General features: G+C 43.0%; 1 pseudogene; it reads left to right on the top strand.

The window, feature by feature from the left end:
• The first annotated feature begins 17,118 nt into the window (after positions 1 to 17,118).
• On the top strand, positions 17,119 to 18,162 carry LOC123591034 (annotated as a pseudogene).
• The last annotated feature ends 336 nt before the right edge of the window (positions 18,163 to 18,498 follow it).

Raw genomic sequence — 18,498 nt, 5'->3', positions numbered from 1 at the left:
CTTTTTAAAAAATAAACATTAAGAAAATCCCCCTTCCTGCCAAAACTAGCCTAGGCTGGTTTCTCTTGCTTGCAATGCAGCATAGATACGTGTGTGTATACACACATAGGTACATATAAACATACATATGAAAATATGAGTGAACTTTTAACAGAAATTGAATCATAGCCATGTTTTAGATTCTGAATCTTTGCTTTTTTGATAGTCACTTATTTACTTGTATGTCCATTTTTATCATCTTCGGGGTCTACCGTTACAAAGATTTCCTTCCTGCCCCCTTCCTAATGGTTGCTTCAGTTTCTCATCAATCTAGTTTGGGTGAAATTGGGCTCACTCAGCTTCAGGAGTAATTTATAATTGTCTTTTAAAAATTCAGCAAATCCACATTTCTCAGAACTGGGATTTGTTCATAGGCTGACCACAAGACCAAACCTGGCACTTTTGTCTACACTGTTTCCCTCCACATTCTCTTGCCCCCCACCCCCAACTGAGCAGGAAATACATACTCAGCTCAAAGCTGTAGGCAGCCATTTTGAGACTAGGAGGGGGCAGGCTGCTAGGGCCTGGGGTCAACATAGCAGCAGTAGAGCAAAGAAATGGAGAGAAGAACACATTTTGTTGAGCCCTGGATAAAGCCTTGCCTGCAAGACTGTTCATTTGTATGACCCAACATATTTCCTGTTTTGTTTGAGACAATTTAGGTCAGGTTTTCTGCGATGTGCATCCTACAGGTTTGGCATGAGGTGAAACTATTTAACATACGTAAAACGCTTAGAATTGCACTTACATGTGGCATTTACTAGATTATGGCAGCAGAAATAGTGGGCATAATTCAGCATACACGATACAGGAAACTTCCATTCGTCTTGTTTGTCTCTGGTTGCTCAAGCAGCCCTTACTCCATTCCTCCATTTCTTTGTGACTCTAACCACTCCTGAGTACCCCCACTACTGCCTCACCCCACTTTCCTCCCATGTCCCTGTCCTCCCCCCATGCATCTCCTCTTTGTCACCTTCTCTCCCTTCCCAAAGCTTGAAGTGGTTTGTGGATTCCGAGTTTGGAATCAGGGAGAGGAACCCTGGAAGGTGGTGGCGATAATGCCTTCACGCCCATTAAAGCTAGATCTCTGTCTTATACTAATGTGTCTCTCTTCCTTCTTGCTACTTGCAGGCAAAGTCCAAAGCCTTTGTCGTTAATAAACGAACGCTAACCAAAAGTTAAAATCACGTCTTACCACATTATTTGCAAAAGCGTACGGTTGGCCACAGATTCCCCGAATATACACCCAGTAAAAAGTCAAGTTACTCTTCTTTTTGATTCAATCGTTTGCCAAGGGTTCTATGCCGTCTTCAACTTTTTTTCAGTATTTTCATTTCCAAGAGAAATCTTTCCCTCAAATATTTATGTGTAAGTATCTTTTATGTTCAGATGAGCAGTCATGTAGCCCAAGGAAAAGATTCCATTGAGGAGTTTGGATGGCTTCACAGTATAGACAACTGAATTTTTGGTGGCTTGGCATCGGCATTTGAGGACAGAATTTCTTTTGTGGTGCACTGTTAGCATTAAAATGTACATTTCTCTAAACCCTCATTACCAGGAAGCAGCATAAAAATTACATTAATATTGATACGATAAAAAAAAAATATTGATACGATAAAATATTTTCTGAATACAATACAGCCTTGATTACTAATCTGACTTCCCTTGGAACATATAAAATACTTAGTCATTTTAAGCGGGGACATGCTAGTTTAAATTTTAATGCAGAGTAAAAAAAAAAAACAATGATTCAGAAGACAGTATTTTTTTCACGAAGCCCTAACTACACGTGACCACAATTTACTCTTCCCTATTTACATCTTCCCAGATCATGACTTAAATTATTTAATGTTGATCTTCTGACTTTTCACCTACTCGTTATTCATTTGCTCATATACGCAGCCAAGAAATAACTGTAGATTGTCTACTATGTGCAAAGTGAATTAAGTCCCTTTCCCTAAGAAGCCTCCAGTTGATTAGGTGCAAGACCCAACATACAAATAACTCTAAAAAAAAATCATGTAAAAATACTAAATACGGAGCAGGCAGAGAGAAGCACAGGTCACACAAGAAATGGTTAATCAAAAAGAGAAGTGGAAAACCCTGGGGCATAAGTGTGACTTCAATTATTCCACCTAGAAGGGTGTATGAAAGGGAGCAGTGACAAATAAGGGCAGAGAGGTAACGCTGGGCTGGACCATGGAGGGTCTTGAAGGCCAGTCTAAACACTTCATGGCTGACAAAAGCCGAAGGTTATTTGTAGGGACTCAACAGCCCCAATCTGGGTGTTAGGGATTTTAATCTGTCAGAATCGTACAGAATGGAATGCAAGTGGTTGCAAACTGGAGGCACTATAATTGATGACGTTGTGCCAAGTATTTAATTTTCCTGAGATAGATAACAGTTTCACCAACAATTGTATCATGAAATGACGTTTTTGCTGACATAAATATTGGGGTTGACAGAGAACGAAGAGGTGAAGCCTGAAGCCCAAGTCAATTGCTGAAAACCCAGTCCTTGCGTAGAAACCAAGAATTCTGAAACATTTGCTGAGTTACAAGGGCTCTAGGATGGCAAGGTCTCCGCCACGCCTGGGACGTTCATTGTGAATGGAGAGGGCAAATTAGACCCACCGTTCTTTTAATCCCATCAACTTGCACCGTATGTTTATAAATAGTGTTTTTGTTGTGACCCTAATCGAGAGAGATTTAGTGCTGTAACTGGCCTATTTCTGACTCACTATTGTCTAAGATCTTACATTCTTTCAAAAGTTGAAACAGAAAACTAGAGTAAATTACACAGATCTGCTGCCTAAAGGATTTATATTTTCCTTTTGTTTGTTCGTAAGTACCATCATTCTACTCATCTGCTGACTGTTCAATTGTGGGACACAGTGGCATAAAGCCAGATATCCTGTCCTGCGGTTCCCCTCCCCTACTCATGAAATTAAGAGGGAAGGGGTGGGGGCGGCGTGGAGGGGAGAGAGGAAAAAGGCAGAGGAAGTTCTTCTGTTTTACGAAAGACCTCATCCAAAAATAAAAGCAAAATGTTAGTGTAAATACCACAACAAAGAAAACTTCTGATTAGCCAGAAGCTTTCAGTGTTGTAGCTGGCGCGGGTTCGCTTACTCTACGCAATGAGAAATATAGACTGCATGAATTTCAACAGCACATTGAAGCTCTTTGCAATGGCACTAAATCTCAGCCTAATGTGCTGATGGAAGGGGTCCACCTGCCTTGTTACCCAGGGCTGGGTCTGAGTTAAAGTGTGTGACGACTTGCCACTGGCCTCCCTCACCAGTGCTGTCCCTGGGGCTCCTCTATCTTGCATTGGCCCACTATGCCCGCTCATCCTGTAGTCCACTAAGAAGACAGACAAGGTTTGATTTAATCATATATTCGAAGCAATCTGATTTTAATACTTAATGTGGTATATTCCACAGTCCATCTATCAATGGGGCTCTTCCTTCCTTCCTTCTTCCCTTTCTCAGTTTTCCTTCTCTTTCTTCCATCACCCCGTGCTTCCCTCGCTCTCTACCTCCCTCTCTTTACTCCTTCCATCTTCCTTTCCTCCCTTCCTTCCTTCCTTCCTTCCTTCCTTCCTTCTTTCCTTCCTTCCTTCCATCCATCCATCCATCCATCCATCCTCTATCCATCCATCCATCCATCCTTTATTCTTCTTTTTAAGGGGCAATAACTCATTCCATATTATGTTCATTAAGAGAAATTAAAAGAGGAATTTTTGAAGTTCCTCTGAGTCTGTCTTAAGTCAGGTTTGTAGTTGGCATGGGCACTCTTGATCAAGGAAATCTGTATTTTGAAGGCATAGGAGAAATCATGCTGTTTATCTATCACTAATATTTTTAAACAAACCATAAGCTTTTATCCTGGCTATGTGTTTCCACCATCGATACCAACACATAGTTGTGTGAGTACCCATTTCTGTGATAAATCAGCCGGTGCTGAAGCATCATTCTTTTGCCTTCTGTGCTGTGATTTTGTCATATTCTCACAGCATCCAGGACAAAAGAACTGTACCAAGAGCCATAGACTCATCACAAGTCACATTTATAGGTATCAGCATTTAGGACTTGGACGTACCTTTTTAGGGGACAGACTTCAACCCAGTTCAAACAAACAAACAAACAAACAAAATCAATGATTAAAATCTCCAAAGCCACTACAAAACCAAATCGATGTTAAACCAGGGGGGATGGAAATCTTAACTCCAGGATTGATCTGAGACTTGTCACTAAACCAAAGAGAAAACACACTCCTTTTGTCTACAAACTTTTTGTCTACAATGGCTTCTGTTGAGTTTTGTAAAGGGTGCTCTCCTTAAACACCGATTGTTTACAATCATTTCAGAAACCCAACAGAAGAAAGCAACATTGCTGAGTTGTTTCAAATGGTTTACTTAAAAAATTAAGAATGACTCCAACCATGTGGATGACTTCACTAAAGATTACCTTGGGGTTAAGTTCCATGCTCTATTAACCCAGGCTTGATCTCTCAGGAGACACAAGTCAGAGAAAAGTCAAAAGTAGTATTGATTAAATCAATTTAGCAGTTTTAATACATACAAGTCGAATGGTCAGTTTGAAAAAAAAAAAAATCTGTCAACATCATTCTTTTGACCTTAAACTAAAATCAAATGACAGCTTTCACTTAATCATCAGAAAGCCTTTGATACACCATAAATTTCTCTTTCTTCTGATACTATGATCATGCAGCCCGCCCGGCTAGCTCAGTCGGTAGAGCATGGGACTCTTAATATTATGATCATGCCATACTCCTGCTTCAGAGTGGGACGAAGTATAAACCAGGGGCTCTAATAGATTAGCTTTCTCTGTAAGCAGACTGGCCGGCACACTTTTATGGTTGCTGACAATTCTGTCTTTGGGGACGCCTCTGTTTTGTCAACGCTTCTGTACATTCGCTCAAGGGAATGCATTTGATACTTTCAAGTGAAAACCCACATCTACTTCCCTATATATTTTTTGAGATCTCAAATATTGACTCTATATGTAGAGAGGTCCTTTGAAAAGCAAATATGCAAGGAAGATGGTTCTTGTCCTCAGTCTGAAGGATAGTGGGTAACTATCTCAAGACCCTGAGGGAAACAGTATTGATGGGACCTTACCTTGAAATTTAATTCTTAGAATACGCATTCAAATCTGACTCCAACAATGCCTGCCACTAATGTGATTTTCACACTGTTTACCATCTGGGATGACCCATGCCTCTGGGTCACTCCTACAGTGTGGGTCAACAAGAGTTGACTTTACCTTTGCACTTACCTCCAGAAACAGCTCTACCTGCAACCATTAGCCAGAAAATGGTTAAAATTGATGCCATAACGTTAACTCTCATGAAAAGGTGACTTTGAAGACGAAGCAGTGCTCAGATTTGGGACTGGAAAAACTGGCAGCAATTTGACAAGAACCTATAGCAGTTTGGCATTATGTTGACATGACTTCAACAAGAAAATCTTGTCAATTGTTAAGTACTGGCTACGTAGACATTTGGAGTTACATATATGCACTATCAGAAACACAGAATGGGACCCTCTGTATGGCCATGCGACTCTTGGGTATATTTATGGATCAAGGCACTAACACCTGTAAAAATACATATGAAATATAAGCCTTAATTGAAATATGTTCATCATGCTTAATTGAAACACGCTCCCAGGAAAGCAGAGGGGGTTTTGCTTACGTAAAAAATTGCCGAACAGAGCCCAAAGGTAATACAATATTCTTCTATTAGTGGGGTTTTTTATTTAATAAAACTGTAAGACAAATATCTCATGTGCTTGGCTCATTAACAATACTTATTTTTTTATCAGAATTAATATTCTTCCATATTTTCTTTGGAAATAGCAATATTGATGTTTATATGAAATGCAAACAAATGATGCAATGTTTCACATTTTCCATGTGATATATTCATTCTCTAAAATTTCATGTTAGCACAACTGAAAACAAAGTGCTTCCACAGTTCATTCCAAGATAATATATTGCTCCATAATAGCAAATGCAGTGCAACTTGGGCTTCAGAACTGGAAACTAAAGCAACCTTTGTCTATGTGTTCATTACATCTTGAACAAGGCTCTTTTGGTAGGTTTCAGGCCATTGATAAGCTATTAGAAGACACAAGTTCCACGCAAATGGCAAAACTTTTCAAATCATAGCTGCAGATAAAAATACAGACACGGACAGGTTTGAGTGCACTGTTACGGTATCTTGAGAGGAACCTCCTTGGCAACAAAGAGAAAATGACAAACGTGGACTTCTGAAAAAAGGAAGCACACTTTACAAGAGGCCGAAAAGTTGATTCTGACCCTTTATATTTCGGTGGTCAGCGAATGATAGATTTCACTCAGCAAAGTCACTAACCCTCCCTCTGTTTACTTTGGCACTGAAGCATATTAATACATGTTTTTACATGTAATTACCCATATGATGCTTCACAAATATGAGAAATTTTTAAAAAGGTAGGCTCAGTTTGAAAACTGCAAGTTAGCTTCTTTGAAACTGTTGGTAGAAAAAGCTGAGCAGAAGCATAAAATTATGAGTAGCTGTATTGAAACAGGAAACAGTGATCTATATTATGTCCTTAAATATTTTGTTGACTTCTCAGTATATGCCAAGTATACACACATACACTACGAATCCTCATGAAAATCCTTCGAAATAGGCATCTTTCTGATTTCAAACCAACCAAGCAACCAACCAACCAACCCTGAAATTCAAGAGGAGTTTGATTTTCCAACATCATGTCTTTAGTAAACGGTGAAATCTGCACTCATAAACACAGCTTTTAAAAGATGATGCATTGGGGTCGCCTGGGTGGCTCAGTCGGTTAAGCTTCCGACTCTTGGTTTCAGCTTAGGTCGTGATCCCACAGTTTGTGAGTTCCAGCCCCGCATCAGGCTCTGTGCTGATGGTGCAAAGCCTGCTTGGAATCGCTCTCTCCCTCTCTGTCCCGCCTTGGCTTGCTCTCTCTCTCTCTCTCAATAAATAAATAAATAAATGAATAAACATTAAAAAGATACACAGATGATTCAAACTCCTCATCACGTATTTCCTGAAGAAATCACCTGCATACTGCACACCCTATTTTCTGTGTTAAATTAAACAAAAACAATTTTCTCTCTTGTTTAAATAGAAAAATGTAGTGAAAAAAAATGAGAATTTTAGGTTGTTAAAATATTTGAGCAATGTACACTAAATCCAAGTACTGAATAGCAAGGATGACATTATACATATTTTCTTAGGAATAAGATCTTTCTGGAAGATCATAAATATTTAAGCACAAACATACCGTAGAGTGGCAACCTGGACAATTCTTGATTCAATGTGGAATGTTCTCAACCTTTAGGTTGCTAACTACACAACCTGGCTTTACTCATTAATTGCCAAATATCCACTTTGCTTTGGAATGTGCAGATGTAAGCTAGAACTTAACTTTCAAGATACTTCACCTCCTAGACCCCAAGAAGACCCTGTGAAAGTAATGCATGAAAGGAAATAGTCCACAGTCGTCAATTTTTATGTTCTTGCTTCATCCAATTCAAATATCTCAGTCTTTGCCAAGTCTCTCCTACTCATTTTCTTTTTTTTGCAATCGCTATAACTTTACTATTTTGTTTTATTCGTCAATCGCGAGTATGGCTTAAATGGTTAGTTTCATCGAAAATATCCATTTTTCCCTTCTTCATCAAAAAGAGAGGTCCTGAGTCTTAGCTGGATGGCTGGCTTTCCAGAATAAAGGCTACACCTCTTAGCTTCCTTGCAGCCAGGTGAGACCTTGTGAGTTCTAGCCCGTGGGATGTAAATGGAGTAAGGAGTCGTGCAAACCACCTTTTTGTGTTTTCTTATAATGTCTGAAGCTTTGGCAGCCACCTTTGAACATTAAGTGGTCTTGGAACAGAGGCCTTACAAGGCCATCACCTAGAAGGAGATGGCCCCTGCCCCTGGGGAATGCTACTCCAACCAAGATCAATTGCCCTCAGACTTTTAAACATAAGAGAAGTATTTCCAGCTTGCTAATCCATGTTTTTGAAAAAAATTTGCAGCCAACCAATTGAGCTAAAAGAACATATAATTTACTATCACATTTGATCTTTGTTGCTTATACAATGCAGAGCAAGGAGTAACACAGGTCAGTTTTAGCGTTCCGGTAGCAGGCAGAAACAAACCACCTGGGCGATAAGAAAGTTGCTGAGTTTCCATTGCTTGTGAACTTGCTGGCTGGTTTGCCTTTTTCACGCACGTGGTACAAAGTGATTCTTCTTTGTTCTAATATCTGACAATATCCAGTTCAACAGATTTTGCGGTGAAAGGCTCTTGGAAATAGTTAAACCTATGTGTATGCTTATCTTCCAAAGTTTTCTGAAATGGTACTTGGGTGAACAACTTGGGAATTCATTTGCATGCAAAAGTCTAGTTCTGCATTCTCAGGAAAGGTAGGTGGGGCGGAGATGTTTACTTGGTCAATCTTAGAGCCACCAGATCTCGGCATCTGAGGTGCTAAGCAGCTGCTGAGCTTACCTTAAGGAAAACCGCTCAGTAGAGGCAAATCACTAAAGGCACAGAGGCAAATACTAAAGGGATAGTTTTGCCGGCTTTGCCACAGTCTCTAAGGGCATTTGAACAGAGGAGCTTGTGATGCTTTCTCTTGAGTCCATGACTGGTTATACAGATAAACCAGTGCAAATCAAACTCCACTCAAATGTTTAGGCAAGTTCCTCACTCTCAAAATAAATAAACATTAAAAAAGTTTTTTAAAAAAGGGGCGCCTGAGTGGCTCAGTTGGTTAAGACTCCAACCTTGGCTCAGGTCACGATCTCACAGTTTCTGAGTTCGAGCCCTGCGTTGGGCTGTGTGCTGACAGCCCAGAGCCTGGAGCCTGCTTCCGATTCTGGGTCTCCCTCTCTTTCTCTCCCTATCCCCCTCGTGCTCTGTCTCTGTCTCTCACAAAATAAATAAACACTTTAAAAAAATGTTTGGTCAAGTTCAATCCAACTGTAGCTCTATAAAACCAGTCCTGCTTTTAGGCCAGATTTGAATATAGCACACAACTTATTGAACTTTGTAAAATTCTAGATGAATTTTTCATCTAATTTCTCATATGATATAGCAAAAAGAATAATTGAGTGCTACCCGATTTTACATAAAATTTTAAGTACTTAAAAGTTTGAGTTTTGAGGTATTTATACTTAAAAGCCTTTGAAAAAAGTGGTTGAATAACTATTTCCTTCTTGGATGGAGAAACAAATTTTCCTTTAACTTAAAAAAAAAAAAAATCACATTTGGGAGGCAGCCACCAGGGACAGTTTCACTTGGAAAGAGACTTTTTGAGAAAGTTCCAAGTGACTGAGAAAAGAGAATTATAATGGAATTTGCTCCACAACTTTGATTCTGACAGAGGGGCTATTCATCCTATGGAATTCTTGTAAAATCACTGACCTGAACAATATGCTTCTGAGAATGTTTTCCTGCTTAGCTTATAAAGATATTATTATGTATCTATGATATAATCACTAGAAAATGCTCCCTCTGGGGCATTTGTTGTTGCTCTAATTATCATAGTTGATTGTGGAACTGATATCTCTGGTGTGCATAAAGGTATAACAGGAGAGCAGATACAATCTTTTACGCAAACTGCACTTTCTGTCTTCATATTAGCGTTATATACAAAAATTCTGTCCCGTAAAGGCCATCCTATAGACAGACTATCCTAACTTAAAGGAACAAAAACTATTGTAATGAGGTTACAATAATGACTCCTATAATTATTTGTGATTTTGATGTCAAGACAAATCTATTTCCAACTCTAAGCTCTGACAAAAGTTACTTCTCTGAGACTTTGTGCCCTTTCTGTTTGGCAGACCTAGAAATATCATCTCATAAGACTCTTTTAGGGATAAAGACAGATGATATATGGAAAGGATCTAACACGGTGCTTAACTCCCTGCTCTCTATTATTAGCATTATCTTCGAATCCGTGCAATTCGAAAGGCCAAAGTCACAAATAATAGAAATCCATGTTATTCTATACAGGTTTTCATTGTGAAACTGGAGAAAAGGAACTCAATAAAGTTAACCAGCTATGAAGAGACTGTACTCTTACTCTTTAACTGTCAGTTAGGTCTTCTCAATTATTCAAAGTATTCGGGGAGATCAGAGATTAGGTTAATGTGAAACAGCCATGAAACTAAAAATTCTTTACAATTGGCTTTGGAATGTGTTTGGTTCTTACATTTGAAAATTGGTGCGTCTGGTGGTCTAGATACTCACTTCAGAGAAAAAGAAGGAGGCCTACTGAGGAGACTTGGTTCAGGCACAGAGAAAGATGCCTGCTGTCCTGATCCCATTTCTCCATCCAGTTCTTCTCTCAACACGGGGACAGAAAATGTCTGCTTTCTCTTAACTGACAAAAAAAATCTTTGCTCTCGCAAAACCTCCTGAAAGTAGGGAGGTGGCTAAGTATTTGATCTTCAAAGGGCTTGTCTTCATGCAAACTAAGTAGAAGAAATTGAAATGTCTAAAAAGCTATAATTAAGCAGATTCCATACTAACTGCATTGAACTTGAAAGCAAGTTTATTATGGATAACCTAGAAGTCTGATAAACCACCCAAGGACACCACTAATTAACCTTAGTGTGCTTTGAATAATTATGAGGCATAGATCTGAATATGTCTTTTTTTTTTTTTAACATTTTATTATTTATTTTTGAGACAGAGAGAGACAGAGCATGAACGGGGGAGGGTCAGAGAGAGAGGGAGACACAGAATCCGAAGCAGGCTCCAGGCTCTGAGCCATCAGCCCAAAGCCCGACGCGGGGCTCGAACTCACAGACCGCGAGATCGTGACCTGAGTTGAAGTCGGACGCTTAACCGACTGAGCCACCCAGGTGCCCCCTGAATATGTCTTTAAAGCAAAACCTGCATCACTGATTTTATTATTTATTTAGAGGTATTAAGTTATTATTAAGTGAGCATCTCAAAACCTGATTAAATTGGGAGAAATTTGAGAAAAAAATCACTTCTATGAATTTCTCAAATTATTTTATTTTACATAAAATATTTAATACATGATTTGAACCTGACAGAAAATAAATAAGGCATTTAAAAATGCAATTCAATAATGGGGTACCTGGGTGGCTCAGTCGGTTGAGTGTCCAACGTCGGCTCAGGTCATGATCTCATGGTTTGTGAGTTTGAGCCCCGCATCAGGCTCTGTGTCTGACAGCTTGGAACCTGGAGCCTGCTTCAGATTCTGTGTCTCCCTCTCTCTCTGCCCCTCCCTCTCTCGTGCTCTGTCTCTCTCTGTCTCAAAAATAAATAAACATTAAAAAAATGTAAATGCAATTCAGTAATAAAACAGCAAAGTATTTAAAAAAAATTTTTTTTCAACGTTTATTTATTTTGGGACAGAGAGAGACAGAGCATGAACGGGGGAGGGGCAGAGAGAGAGGGAGACACAGAATCGGAAGCAGGCTCCAGGCTCTGAGCCATCAGCCCAGAGCCTGACGCGGGGCTCGAACTCACGGACCGCGAGATCGTGACCTGGCTGAAGTCGGATGCTTAACCGACTGCGCCACCCAGGCACCCCCCAAAAAAATGTAAATGCAATTCAGTAATAAAACAGCAAAGTATTTTTAAAGCCACACGTGAATCGATGGCTAATGGAAATGAAGTAATTTATTCTTACAAGGAAGAGAAGGTAGGATTTAGCAAAGCAAAGATGTTAAATCTGATCTTTAGAAAATTCAGAGATTACGGTATGATGGTTGGTTGGTTTGTTTCATTTTTAAATTTGTTTTCCTTTTTGAGAGAATGTGTGTGAGTGGGGGAGGGGCAGAAAGAGGGAGAGAGAGGATCCCAAGCAGGCTGCCCTTTGTGGGGTTCGAACCTGTGAGATCATGACCTGGGCCAAAATCAAGAGTTGGGTGCTCAACCAACTGAGCCACCCAGGTGCCCCTGTTTGTTTTTAAGAATTAGTTGTAGATCATAAGTAGAATTTAGGAAACCAAGCAAATGATCAAAGGAAAAAACAAGAGAGAGAGAGAGAGAGAGAGAGACAAACCAAAAAACAGACTCCTAACTGTAGAGAACAAACTGATGGTTACCAGAGGGAAGGTGGGGCGGGGGGTGGGGTGGGGGTGAACTAGGCAATGGGGTTTAAGGAGCGCACTTGTGATGGGCACCCGGTGATTATGGAAGTGTCGAATCACTATGTTGTACACCTAAGGCTCTTACAGCCTAACAGTATGGTAACTCTACTGGAATTAAAATTAAAAATGTAATTAAAAAAGGAATCAATTGCAGAGCAGTTTAAAAGGAAAAAGGTTGTTTCTAAAAGATTTAAAACAGAGCTTTGGAGGAAAGAAAATTGATCATGTGTACTTGTAGAGCGATTTTTAACATTCCAGCAAGAATTTGGGCTGGGTCAGACCCTGGATTATATAAAGGTAAACACGTTTCACTCTGCTATACATACATATACGTATATTGCTACATAGTAAACTGTTGCAAAAGTCAGCGGCTTCACTGGGTGATTCCGGCTCCAAATCTCTCCTAGGCTGCAGTCAACATGGCATCTAGGGCCGGAGTTGTCTGAAGGCTTGACGCGGGGTTGGAGGATCCGCATCCAAGAAGGCTGTTGGAGGGAGGCCTTAGTTCTTTGCTACTCGGGCTTCTTTGACACATCGCAGCGGGCTTTTCCCGGAGTGAGTGATCCCAGACAGTGCAGGGAAGCCGTAGTATCTTTTGTGACCTAGTCTTAAGGCGAGGAAGGCACACACCGGTCCTATTCATTAGAAGCCAGTCACTAGCACGCGTGCAGCTAGAGGGGGAATCAACTGCAGTTCTTGAAGGGAGAAGTATCCACCAGTGTGTGATTATATTAACAGCGCTACATATCACTGTAGAACTTCGTAGAGCCTTTACTACTCTAAAGCGAATCCAAAAGCGCATGTACCGTTTCTCAAGCTTAGCTGACCACTGAACTCATTTTTGTGGATTATTTTGTAGAACTGGTATTCCCCCGGAGACATTTCAGAAAACACTGGTGGTTTAGCACTGCTATCACACACACACACACACACACACACACACACACACACACACACCTATTCCTATAAGAAATATACAGTATTGTTAGCTTTCAGTGACGGCAATCCATTATTATCCTTGTGCTAGATAACAGATTTCTAAGCCTTAGAGAACGAACTTTAATTTATGTTGAATGTTTATTTACTTTTGAGAGAAAGACAGAGTGTGAGCGGGTGCGGGGGGGGGGAGGGGGGCGGGGGGGGGGGGCAGAGAGGTAGAGGGAGACACAGAATCAGAAGCAGGCTCCAGGCTCCGAGCTGTCGGCACAGAGTCCTGACGTGGGGCTTGAACTCACAAACTGTGAGATCATGACCCAAGTCGAAGTCAGACGCTTAACTGACTGAGCCACCCAGGCGTCCCTAGAGAGTCAACTTTAATCAGCAAGTGTTTATCGTTATCTTCTGTGCCAGCCACTGTGCTAAAGCTGGTTATTTAAGGGCGAATAAGAAACAGTCCTTGTCTCTGAGGAGCCGCTAAAGGAGATGCAATTTAGAATACTTACAGCAAAATAACAGCAAAGACATACAGCCTAAATTGTGCTTGCACAATTCTAAATGCTTTGTGCATATTAACTCACTGAATCCCCACAATAACGTTATGAGGCGGACCTCTCTTTTACAGATGAGAAAACTGAGACAGAAAGAGGTTGAATCACGTACTCAAGGTTACACAGCTACGAAATGTCAGAGCTAGGATTTAAATCAAGGTGAGTCTGGCTCCCAAGTTTAGCTATTAGCATTACAAACATGGCCTCCAAGTATTCTCCTACCAAATACAGGAAACAAAAGATTGCAAATAGCCCTGATCTAGGGGACTAGAGGAAAGTGTCACAGAGGAGGGGATATTAGAGCCAGGTTTTCGGGGCTAGCCAGGAGTGAGCCGGATGGAAAAGGGAGAAAGGCAATTTTGGCCTCAGGACCCAGTGTCCCCAAATGCACACGAGTGTGCGTGGACGGCACCATGAATGAACGATAGAGGGTTCTGGGAGCTGAAGCCGAAAAGCCAATAGCAATCACCTGGGAAGTAAAATCCAGAACTACAGTGTTATCTAGCTCACATCTGAAAATGTTTAATATTAATGTTCACCTTTGCAAAGAGAGATTCACAGAGCCAGGAATGTCTGTCTACGATAGCCTTGAATGTGGGGTGTGGTGGACACTGAGATGCACCACCCAGAACCCTTTCCAAGGATGAAAGACTTCCTCTCCCAGCTGCTGGGAGTGCTGCCAGCAGAGAGCCCTCAGCAGTCAGCCCCCTATGGGGACTGCATCCGCTGGAGAGAGCTGCCTCACGGAAGGCTATGACCCTTTCCTGGGACGCCGGCATCCCGCGACTGGTCAGTGTTGGGGTACAAAGGCCAGCCTCTCAGGCCAACTCGGGGCAGGATGCAGGGCCAGCCCAGCTTTGGACACCCCTGTAGAGTCAGCTGCAGGCCTGGGTGAGGCTGCGTCACAGCTTGACTTCTGCCTCTGCCCAACCCTGCCTGCCTCCTCTCTCCTCTTCCGTGGGGAGTGATGGCAAGGGACTCCATAATGAAACTCTTGAACTCTAACTCCATCTCGGAGTCTGCCTCCTGGAGAACCCAACCAGTGCCAGTTAGTACCAGGAATGGTTGGGAAGGCAGATGTGGGGGTACAGTTTTGGAGTTCTTGGCTGGCAATTTGAATTCCACCACTGGGTTAGGTGGTGCCCCGGGGTGACCCCTGGTACAATCAGCAGTGAAACTGTGAACGCCTTTGCCAGTGGTGAACTGCGGTGATAGAACGGTGACCAGTGGGATGGGAATCTCTAGCTGGTGCAGTGTGGTAGGAGTTTGCGAAATGTATGGGAAACAAGAACTAGGAGGATCGTGGGATTGGTTGGCGATACCTACGCTCAGTTGACACTCTGGAAAAAAAAAAATGATTATGATGAAGAACTAAGGGTGACTGACATTTAAAATTTAAGAGTGAAAGCCAGAGACGGCCTGCTTGGTAGCATAAAGAGCCTCTCATCTCCTGGAGGGAGGGCAGAGAAAGCTGAAGAACAGACCGGACTTAATCATAACAGTAGCAGAGCTCAAAAGGTTAAGCTCCCAAACAAGGCAGATCTGTTATGCCAATTTCAGGGCCCTGGATGCAAGGGGGGGGGGGGGGCGGCGTGGGGGGTAGTTCGACCCTGGCACATGGACAGGACATCTGGATTGATGTGCATGAGAATCATGAAATCTCAGATTCCCCTGAACCCACTGAGCCTGCACAAGGGGCCCACTCTTCCTGTTAAGGACTAGCATTTTCCCTGGCTTGCTATGAGGTCAATAGCTAGGATTCAGCCACAGTATAACCCAGCCAAGGACATACTGGGCCTGATAAGGGAGACAGGGTCTAGACCCCAAAGAGCAGGAGCAGCGATGATCCATTCTGGTCTGGATGTAGTGAATGCTTGATGAAGGGTGGTGGACTCTGTAAGGCTGGATAAAGGTTAGTCTATCCAGGATAGAGGATTTAACACCCTGGCAAGGACCCCGGGAGACAGCACAAACACAGGACTAAGAGGCCTCCTAGAAAAAGAATGGAGCACACTTAGTGAGGTAATTGTGCCAGAATTGCCATGACAGACGGCGAGAGAAGGTTTTCAGGCTCAGAGAAATGGGCATGTGGCAGCGGATATGCTACCCAAGGCCGGAAAACCAGCAGAGGCCCTCGTTCAGCAGAAACAGGGGAGGAGCACCATTTGCCAAGCAATTAGGGATATGCTGGTAAGAGGGGCACCAGTATCCTAGGGTCAGTGGCAGCTGTTCTGTGTAAGCCATTCCGGGTAGCAATGGGAGCGATAAGACCCCCTCAGGGAGACATAATTATGGTAATGAGAGGCAACGTCACAAAGGCAGACAGAGGGAGGTCTACGCTCTGAGTAACACGGCCATTGTCAGTAGAACAGTGTCCTTAAGGGCAAAATAGATGGGCGGCCAGGGAGTGTACTACTTAATCCACTAAATCAAAAGAGATCAAGGATGGATAATCAGGAGGCTGCAGCCACTCATCCCAATAAAACGTTTCTGAACCTGAGCCAGTTTGGGGACCTGTAACGCAGTGGCTAAAGAAGAGGCTAGGTGCCCAGAAAGAAGGACCCTGCAATACCACAGCAAGTGAACACAGTAATGATTCCACCGCCCTTCTCGAAAGAAGCTTATGGGCCACTTACTAGGGAAAAGGCACGATGCCAACCAGAGGCTCAAAGCATTGCTTTGCCTCCCTATAAGCATGTGATCACGTGGGAGTCAAATAATAAAAGAAATGGACTTCTGGCTTGTGTCTGGTTCCCAATGAGTCCACTGGGATTGCGGACAAACCCAGTGGTCATTTCCCTGGTCCCCAAATTGAAATAGAATTTGTAATTGAAATAGAGATACTTTGTAGCTGGCTGACCGCTCCATTGATCTCTGGGCCTAGGGGGGTCAGAGCTATCCCAGAGACCAGGAATAGTCAAATAGAAGTCTCTGAAACTGGCCCCTCCCTTCAACCCAAATAGCCAAAAACCATACTGCATGCCAGAGAAATGACCTAAGTTAGGGAGGGAAAGAATGTTTGGGCTTGCTCTATATTTCTTATTGAGATCAATATGCTTCCTAGCTGGGTCCCTTTAGGAACCGGACATCAAGTTTATTTCATCTCCAAGGCCTCCAAACTGAAAAAATAATTGCTAATGATGATTTCATTACAGTCATTATAATCCACTTCTATTAGGATGAAACTACTTGAAAAATCCACAAAAACTTTTAAAATCGGATTGTGCCTTTCTATAGTCTCAGGTGCTCTTAGAAACACATTGAACTAAAGAGTGCTAATACTGTTTGCTAGAAAAAGAGAGCTTTTCCTTAAAAAAAACAAAAACAAAAACAAAAACAAAAAAACAGAAAAGCAAACAAAACAACAAACAAGCCAAAAAACAAGCTACATGCTTTCATCCGGGACAGAGTGGGGGTAAGATGGCAGCACCCAGGGAGCTGGTCAGGGGGCTACGGTCAGTGGATCTGGACAGCCTGGCTGTGAGGACCTATGCCAGATTTACCGGTGCCCCACTCAAGGTGTGCAAGGTCACCAACTCCTGGTGAAGCCCTTCAGGAACTCTGCCTGCCCTTCGGACTCGTCAGGGAGAGGCCATCTTGAGACCACACAAGGTCACCACTCACCTTGGAAAAGAGAAGTACAAAGCCAATAAATGAGATCTCACCCTGGCAGGGAGCAGACCCCTTGGCCTTCATGTCTCCGCTGGAAGGGAAGCTGCGCCCCGCACGCTTGAGTAGACACCAAGAACTATGGGGACGTGCCCCGGAAGTGGTATGCGGCGGCCATGCCCTTTCCCCTCAACTTCTTCCTTCCTGGCTGCGGGCAGTGGCAGTTCCCCGTGGCTGCGGCTGCTGCGGGGGGAGCTCAGGCTTGAGAACGGGGAAGAGCTCGAGCAGGAGCTGGAGCAAGAGACGCGGGGACGCCCGACCCTGCTGTCTCAGCACCTAGGCTCTCAGACATTCTTTTTTGGAGATGCCTCCACCGCCCTGGACACCTTGGTCTTTGGCTTCTTGACCTGCTGCTGCAGGCAAAGCTGCCCAGTGGGAAGGCGCAGGCTCACCTTCCTGACTGCGCGACCTCTGTGCCTACTGCACCCACATCCTCAACCTCTGCTTCCCCTGGGATGGAGCTGGGGTGCCACCTCCATGCCAGACGGTGACTGCGGAGGAACCACAGCTGGCGGGACCGGCAGCCATGATGGTCTACGCCTCGCTCGGTAGCGTTGTTTCTATCCAGCAACGTCTGCTCCGACCCCAGGCACGCACTCCCTGGGCACAGTTGGGGACGATGAAGAGGAATAATTAATTCGTCCTCTTGCGCCCAGGACTGATTTTTCTACTGGCATGCATTCCAGAAGCCCCTGTGTTTCCCCGTTGTTGGTAGCCTGGAAATGGGGTGCCCACTCCCAGAGAAGAAAGCTGTCCACACTGAGAAGAGAAACCAAAAAGCTATTTTCATTAAGTGTGTGTATGTGTATAAGGTATGTGTCACCATTGGAGGAAGATTTTTGATATTTCGGTCAAGCGGCCTTCATAGATCGTTTCTAAAAGAGTGGGCTTAGGGCGCCTGGGTAGCTCCCCCGGTTAAGCCTTCGACTTTTGATGTCAACTCAGGTCATGATTTCACGGTTCGTTAAGATAGAGCTCTAGGTCAGGCTCCGTGCTAACCGTGCAGAGCCTGCTTGGGATTCTCTCTCTCCGCCTCCCTCTCCCTCTGCCTCTCCCTCGCTCTTTCTTGCTCTCAAAATAAATACATGAACATTTAAAAGGGTAAACGTGGTTCGTTAG

The sequence above is a fragment of the Leopardus geoffroyi genome, chromosome B4, assembly GCF_018350155.1.
Source record: "Leopardus geoffroyi isolate Oge1 chromosome B4, O.geoffroyi_Oge1_pat1.0, whole genome shotgun sequence".
NCBI lineage: Eukaryota > Metazoa > Chordata > Mammalia > Carnivora > Felidae > Leopardus > Leopardus geoffroyi.
This window is presented reverse-complemented; position numbering and strand designations above follow the sequence as displayed.